General features: G+C 39.9%; 1 pseudogene; it reads left to right on the forward strand.

Annotated features, from left to right (window-relative positions):
- The first annotated feature begins 2,061 nt into the window (after positions 1-2,061).
- LOC118857591 lies at positions 2,062-7,813 on the forward strand (annotated as a pseudogene).
- Positions 7,814-8,920: the final 1,107 nt, after the last annotated feature.

Consider the following 8,920-nt stretch of genomic DNA (forward strand, 5'->3'; position numbering starts at 1 on the left):
CAATCCTATTCATGCATTACCAAATGGAGATGGAGAAAAATCACAAAACCATTCTTACTGGGTCTGCTACAAATTTGTCTTATCATTTTGATTAGACTCTCACTGTAGCACGGCACTCTGTTTATACCTCCCTAACTGATTCCCTATCTTGCTGCAGCAGCTATTAGAAAATTCAAAATTCTTCATGCCCCCTCAAATCTTGGCATGTTTACCTTCACAACATCTCTCACACAGTCACTCCCCCCTCCCATCCCTCATCACCTCTCTCCTGCACTACTGGAAAAGCCTTCTGATTGGTCTTCTGGCCTCGAGCGTCTCTTCATGCTAATCCAGCTTTTACTCAGCTTTCAAAGGTCTTAAAGTGAAGATCTGGACACCTCTCCACCAGGACCCCTTCAATAACCTCCAGTGACTCCCTATTACCTCTGGGATCAAAAACAAAACCACTTGTTTGGCATTTAAAGCCCTTCACAATCTGGTTCCTTTCTTGCCTATCTAAGTTTCTTTCACTTTACTGTCCTCCATATACTCTGTAATTTAGTGACTTGCTTTTCCTCATACCAGATATTCCACCTCCCACATCCTTGGCTTCATACTGGCTGTCCTCCATGCATTAATGGAAAGCTCTCCTTCCCTCCCTCCTCATTCTAGCTTCCCTAGATTCCTACAGGACTTAATTGAAATCCTACCTTCTTACAGAGCTTTCCAAGTCTCCACCCCAAAGTCCCTTCTCCCTGAGATTACCTTCCATTCACACTGTCTATATCTTTAATTTACATAGTTATTTGCATGTGGCTAAAGTAACAGGGCACCCTGAAGGTGAGTAGGAAGGCAGCATGTGCGAGGCAAGATAATCACTACCATGGCCTCAACCACCACATTCCCTCAGATTCAGATGATTATACCCAAGGCTCCTGAACCCAAGAACTCTGGGAAAAGCTGTGCTTTCTCTGTGCTACCACCCCAGACTACTGGCCTGGCTTCCTACAGCCATCACTGAGGAGGGTAACAACTGTGGAGAAGGACCTCCCTTCTTCACCACCATCACTACCACCACCAACTGCTGACCAACTGCCACTGATCAACACATAAGCCTAAGAGCTCCAGGAGTGGCAGCATCCCCCAGGTCCTGCTTCTAGCCCACACCCTTCCATCATCTCAAGAAACATCTACAGGCATGGACGGTGGGATGTGCTTCTGCAAATGCTGCAACCTCATTTTGGGAAAGAAATTTCTCATCCCCAAAGTCCTCAGCACTCTCAAACGGTTCCATACTATAAGTGGATACTAATTTTTATCAGTTGAAAGTAAAGAATATGCATAATCTATGCATTACTACTTAAGACCATTGGGACCTTGCTATCTGACTTGGAGCTTGAGTCTTCCTGTATGTATTTTGTGCCCATTAGAATGTGTCTCCGAGAGCAGGGCTGTCTCCCTTGTCTACTTGTATCCCTAGTACTTAGCGGAGGACTTTGCTCATAGTAAGCTCTTAATAAATACCCATTCACTCATTCATTCATTCACGTTGTCTTCTTCATTGGATGTGAACTCTTTGAGATAGTGCCTGGCTTAAGTCAATGCTTAAAATGCTTGTTGACTGACAGAACTGCCTAGAGCATTGAGATGATAAATGATTTGTACAGGGTCACATAGCTACTATGTGTCAGAGGCAGGGACTGGACCCAGACATCCAGGCTCTGAGGCCAGCTTTCTATCTACTCTGGTACTTCACCTCTCCTTTCATTGATGCCCTCTTTCTTCATACATATAACTACCAGTTAACCCACATTTTCCCCTCAAGCAGAAGGTCCCCCCCATAACAAATAATAATAGGCAAAGAAAACAAATCAGTACATAAACTGTGTCTGAACACTTCCAATTCATAACCTTTCATCTAAGAACTGGGAAGTTTATTTCATCATCAGTCTTTTGAATTCTTAGGAATCCACACTTTGAGTGACTCATCCTTCACATCTGAAGGCAGATCAGACCCAGAGGTGGCCTTAGGTCTTTTGTAGTGTTCTCTTTTTTCTGACTTTTTTCTCTTAACAGACGACGATGATGATGATGATGAAGGAAATGCCAATTTTCTGCTCCATGGGATGTTTTGCCTTTGGTAAATACGTGTGCCCCTCAACATGGAGAGGAGAGGACCTCCTTCTGGTTCTCCCCAGCACTCATTTTAGTAACTGTCAGCAGTAATCTGGCTTCTGGATTTCACACTTCTCTACTCCCCCAGCCCAAGTTAAATTTAGGTGAATCTGTATCCTGAACTAGAACATTTTTGAAAGCTCTTTTTTCATCCTCTTTGTTTTCAGAGCAAACACTGCCCAGAACAAGAATAAGCTCTGAATGGTTTTTCACAGTTAAAGTTTCTCACTCCTTTTGCAGACAGAGGAGTGATGGAGTCTTTGATCTGAACTGACATCTCTGAGAGCCAAGAGTCATTGCATTGCCTGCCACTGACATAGGGAATATTTCTGAGTGGGCATTTCCTTTGGTCATCCTGTACTTTTCCATGAAACCCAGAACAAAATAACAGTGCTCATTTCAGGGATTCTTCCTGGCATTCTCTTTTCCATTGGAAAGTATGCCTTTTTAACTGACATAAGCTAAAGCAAATCGTTTTTATTATTTTTTTCTTATGACTGTTCAAGAAGCCAAGAATATCCTTTACTTCCTTGAATGTTTTTGGGTTTTTGCCTTGGTTTGCTTTTAAAATGTGTGCTGGGTGCCAGACAATTAAACGAGTCATGGTAAGTGTTTTATATTAACAAGGCACATGAGAACACCAGGAATTTAATTTATGACAATGACAAAGAAGTCTATGAAAGGAAGTCTTTGAGTTGTCATTCTGGTTCATGGGTTTTGGGGGTTTTCTGATTGCTGTTTTTAACAAACAAAACCAAATCATCAAAATCACTTATGACAGAGGGGAGTACTATGAATGAGGCTGATGATAATAATAATGATGATAGCTGGAATTTCTACAGTGCTTTAAGGTTTGCAAAGTACTTTACGAATATTAACTCATTGGATTCTCACAAGAACCCTGGGAGGTAGGTGCTATTATTTTCCCCATTTTACAGATAGGGAAACTGAGGCTGACAAACATTAAGTGACTTGACCAGAGTCACGTAGCTACTAAGTGCCTGAGGCCATATTTGAATTCAGGTCTTTCTGGCTCCAGGTCCAACACTCTATCCACTATACTAACTAGCTTGTGTGTGTATATATGTACACACGCACATATACATATATGCATATATGTATATACATGCACATATATGTATATACACATACACCTATATCCAAGAAAAAGGTGTATGTGTGTATGGAATCAGGAAGTCCTAAATTCAAATCTGGCTTCAGACACTTACTAGCTGTGTGACCCTAGGCAAGTCACTTAATGTCTGTCAGCCTCAGTTTCTTCATCTGTAAGATGACCTGGAGAAAGAAATGGCAAACTACTTCATTATCTTTACCAAGAAAACCCCAAGTGAGGGGTAACAAAGAATTGGACATGATTGAAATGACTAAATAACAATCTCTCTTTCTCTCTCTTTCTCTGTATATACAGAGAAATATATATGTGTATATATATGTGTATATATATATTATACATATATATATATCCTTAAGGTAGAATACTACAGGTATTATCAGGCTTGATTGATATTTTGCTCAATTTTGCTAAACTTCTTTTTGTCTTTTTAAAAAAATTTTCACTCTAAGGAATGGCTGTCTGGGTAGATGAGTAGGAAGGCTATATGGGGAAATAAAAGTAAACTAAAAACAAAAGACAGCAATACAATTGATTTTAAAAATAATCACCTGCATAAGACTCAAAAATACTGGAATGTAGAAGTCCAAAGACCCTGAGGTACTGCTGAACTTCTATTTCAGGATGGCTCCCCAAGACTTATGACCCTGTTTGTAGTTAATTTTGCCTCTCGGGGAGGAAATTCTAGAGTTAACATCATGGACCCTACATCTGAAAAAAAACCAGCCCAGCATTTTATGAATTATGTCCCTACCAGCCTTCATGGGATCACAGATATATATATATATATATATATATATATATATATATATATATATATATATATATATATATATATATATATATATATATATATATACATATAACTAAAATTAAGCATCCTCAGAGACCATCTAATTTAATCCCTTCATTTAACAAATGAAACAGAGGCCTAGAGCTTAAGTGACGTGCCCAAGTAGTAATGATCAAAGACTGAATTTGAACCCAAGCCCTCCTACTTCTGAGCCAATAGTTTTGCCACTGTATTGTACCGCCGCCTTTATAAAAATATTTTCATTTTGATCTTGTCCTTGGGTTTTCTTTGGCCTTTAATTATTTTTTGTGTGTGTTCTGGGTTTGTGAGGTGTAAAGTGACTCATCTTTCTTTAATCATCTATTACTTTTCACTGGAGTGTGCCAAAAATTAAATTCATTCTAATTCAACAAACATTTATTAAGTGCCTACTATCTGTATGGCACTATTAGATCCTGGAGACATCAAGGTACTATGAAGGTACTTTTTACTGGGAGATCAAAGGGGAGGGAGATGTAAATGAAGGTACTCACTTTTTACTGGGAGATCAGAGGGGATGGAGATATAAAACAAGTAAGTGAATATACATGAGTAATTTAATATAAGATAGTTCAAGGAGGGAAAGAACACTCACAAATAAGGGGAGAGGGAGGGAATCAAGGAAAGCTTCATGAGTTTCACCTGAGCTATGCCTTGAGGGAAGACGGAGCTGTTTTAGTGGTATAGTATAGAATGGAAAGGATATTGCATTTGTACTCACAGAACCTAGGTCCAAAGGAGTGAGTGGTTAGTGAAGAAATAAAGGCAGTGAGTGTAGACAACTTTTTCTAGGGGTGTAACCAGGACAAGAACCTGAAGAGACAAAATACCTTACACTTGATAGGGGCAGGTAAAGGTGTTTGAAGGTCAAGGTAGAGCTGAGCCTGTTTGTAGGCCACAAGGAAGGATCCATTCCATTGGGAAAAGGATTGATGATAAGAGGAAAAGAAATATTTAATGAGGCATTTTTTCTTTTGAATATTTTATTTTTTCCTAATAACATGTAAAAACAATCTTGAATATTCATTTTTTTAAGGCAGTTGGGGATAAGTGATTTGCTCAGGGTCACACAAGTGTCTAAGTAAGTATCTGTAAGTGGCTGAGGGCATTGAACATTCATTTTTAAAATTTTGGGTTCTAAATTCTTTCCTTCCCTCCTTCCCCTCTTCTCTCCCTGGTACAGAGCTCATATTGGTCTGATCGGCCACAGCTGGACACACTGAAACTTGACTCTAGCATAGTGATGTCATTTTGGTCCTCTTCTAGGATGGACAACAACCAACCAACCCTGGGACAATAAGCAATTAGATATGTTATATATATGAGCAATAATGCAAAACATATTTCCATATTTGTCATGTTATGACTAGACATAGACCCAAAAGACATAGACCAAAAAAACCACCAAAAACTGAAAAATAATATGTTTTGATCTTCATCCAAACTCCATCAGTTCTTTCTCTGGAGGTAGATAGCATTTTTCATCATGAGTCCTTTGGAATTGTCTTGGATCTTCGAATTGCTGAGAATAGTTAAATCATTCACAGTTGATCATCATATGATATTGCTGTTACTGTGTACAAAGGTCTCCTGGTTCTGCTCACTTCACTTTGCATCTGTTCATATAAGTCTTTCCAGGTCTTTCTGAAGTCTACCTGCTCTTCATTTCTTATAGCATAATAGTATCCCATACAGTCACCACTTGTTCATCCATTCCCCAATTGATGTACATCCCCCTCAGTTGCAAACCTTTGCCACAACAAAAAGAGCTACTATAATTTTTTTGTACAAATTGGTTCTTCCTCCCCCCCCCTCACTTTTTTCATCTCTTTGGGATACAGACATAGTAGTGGTATTACTAGGCCAAAGGGTATGCATGGTTTTGTAGCCTTTTGGGCATAGTTCCAAATTGCCCTCTAGAATGGTTGGCTCAGTTCACAGCTCCATCAACAATGCATTAGTGTCCCAATTTTCCCATATCCCCTCCAACTCAATGGTGCATTCTTAAAGAGAAGAAAGGAGGTGCTGTCATTTAAGTGAAGTGGCTAGCCTTAGTAAGAAGCATCATCTCATTCTCTAAGACCAGAGCAAAGGAGAGGAAAACAAGGGATGATGTCGAGGGTTTTTGAGAAACAAGAGTAGAGGATTTGAGAGAGCTAAGGGGGAGGGGGGGGAAGAGAAGGGAACAAGTATTTATTAGGTCACCCACTACACGGGCAGACCCACTATGTTAAGCATTTTACAAATATCTCATTTCAACCCTATGAGGGAGGTGCTATTACTACTTACAGTTGAGGGAACTGAGGCAGAGGTTAAGTGATTTGCTCAGGGTCACACAACTAGGAAGTGTCTGAGTCTGAATATGAACTCAGAGTCTTCAGCACTCTGTCCCCCTGGCTCACTCAGCTTCCTCTAGGTGGTGAAGCTAAGGTCAGACAGCTTCAATGTTATCAGCTTAGAGGTAGAAGAGTAGGGGTGGGTGGTAGATAAGGCATTTGAAGTCAGACAAAAATATTCAGAACAGGTGCTTTAAGGAGCCTAACAAAGAATAAAATAGGGAGAAATAAAAGGATTTCTATGTAGCGCTGAGGACTCCATTGGGAATAGATAGTACTAAATTGTAGTAGACCCAGTATCAGGTTCATCACTTCCTCTAGGAATGTTTAGCAGCTCAAGGAATAGCATAGTGGAGGGAGAAGAGTGGAGAAGGCTGACAATTAGATGAATGTTTGTTAGGACAAGGGTATAAGCCTTTCCAGGAGAGAGGATAGTATATCATTGTTGAACTGGTTAACCATAGGATCAAAACTAAAGGGAGGAAAGTTAGGAAAGCCCAAGAAATGGACTTGGAGAAACAAGAGTTTGGAGGGTCTAGAGGCTCTAGAGGTAGAGGTTAGAGGTTAGAAGCAGAATCTTTCAAGGAACGAGGAAATGATTGCCAAGAAAGATTACAGTGAAGCTTATAACTATTACACAAAGTTACCAATGTGAACCCTAAAAATGTGGTAACCAAGCTGCCATATTAACGATGCTAAGGAGCTCCTGGGAAGTACTCAGAGATACCTAGCAGTTAGTGAGGTGGTATAATTCTTTCTCTGGGGTCACCTCTGAGAAGGCCAATGCCTCCTCTATCTGAATTCTAGGATTGCCTGTCACTGCTTCCAGAAAGCTCCAGAACGGCTCAAAGAAATATCCAGCTATATCTTTATTTCAAGAATTTCTAGGATTGTCCTAGACTATGAGAAAATAGCTGGATTTTGAAAAATGGAACTATTAGATTATCTTCTGCCTGGATGGTGCCCTGGTATTTACCCCCTGTCCATCATTACTTCAAAAATCCTCAAAACAGAGTGCATTTAGCATTGTTGGGTCATTATCGAGAAGCACAGTTTGTTGCTGGTGATATTTTATGGTTAGAGTCAACCACTGCAGATACAGCCTGTGAGAGGCCTCAGCCTTTATTAGGATGACTGTTTCGAGAAAGCAGTTTTGTTTTGTTGGTGGTGGTTTTTTTTTTTGTTTTGCTTTGTTTTGTATAGGCCCTCAGGATGGCCCCAGAGCATGAGAAGATTTGTCCTGCCCCATTAAAGCTGGAGTGGGGGTTGGGGGGGGCAACAAAAGCATTTAAAGAAAGGAATTATAAACTAGCACATGCAGTATACACAGAGGTCCGAAGGACAGAACGAACAAAATAAAAACACACCGAAACACTGCTATAACCAAGAGACAGTTAACTGCATGAAGGCAGTGAAACTGGATGACACATCAAAGCCTACCCGAGAAGAACATGATGTTACACGGATACAGAAAAAGTATGAGGAAGTAATTCTGGATAATGAGAAAATACATTGGTCAGAGAAAACAAAACAAAACAAAACAAAGAACAGAAGCAGCTCCTGAAAAATATGCTATTGGAGCTTAGGGAGAATAAGAAGAGTTTACAGTAAGATTGTAGGTGTGGACAAGAATGCCTCCCAAAATGAAATGCCTCTTAGAAGGGAGCCTTAATGCACCATCCCATCGGGAACTATGGGACCAGTACTGAAGACAAGGAAGAAGAGAAAAAATTCAAGGAAGTTAGTGAAGCCTTCACTATTCTTTCTAACCCCAAAGAAAAAAGACTTGATAGGACAGTGGGTGAGACCTGGATACAGTGGGCATAAACATGGGCAATTTTGGTTCCATCATCTTCAAGGCACTCTTCACTGACTGGGGGGGTGGGTGTCTTGTTTTGAAGCATTAGGTCCAGAGAATTTCTCCAGTTTGACTAAAAGAAGGGGGAATAAAAACAAGCCATTCAGAGCCCAGAGAATGCAGAAGTACTCATTTTTATTTTGAAGATGTACATAATTAGGCTCATCCATTCATCACATCTATTTGTACTTAGAGCAGTTTCATTTTCTCAATTGGAAATCTCTGTGTTTGTAAGTAAGTGGTGGTGGAAGAGAGGGAGCCAATACTGAAGATGGAGGCCTAGTAGAGAAAAAGGTGGAAAAGAGGGGAAGAAATATATGAATTATTGTTTTACTGTTTACCTTTATTTAAAAAAATTCAAAAACAAATAAAAAATATTAGGTTAGGAGGAATAAGTTTGACCAAGAGGTGGAAGGGCCCAGGATTCATTATTATGATTCAGAGTTCAAGATCACATACCTGGAAACCTTCTTTTCCACCCCCTCCCCCAACTGTCTTCTCCTCTAAGTCTAAATGATTTGTCTTGAACCTATCTTCTTAATTCCTAGTCCAGCACTCAATCAATAAACATTTATGAAGCACTTACTATGTGCCATGCCTTCTCATCC

The sequence above is a fragment of the Trichosurus vulpecula genome, chromosome 7 (assembly GCF_011100635.1).
Source record: "Trichosurus vulpecula isolate mTriVul1 chromosome 7, mTriVul1.pri, whole genome shotgun sequence".
In the NCBI taxonomy this organism is placed as follows: domain Eukaryota; kingdom Metazoa; phylum Chordata; class Mammalia; order Diprotodontia; family Phalangeridae; genus Trichosurus; species Trichosurus vulpecula.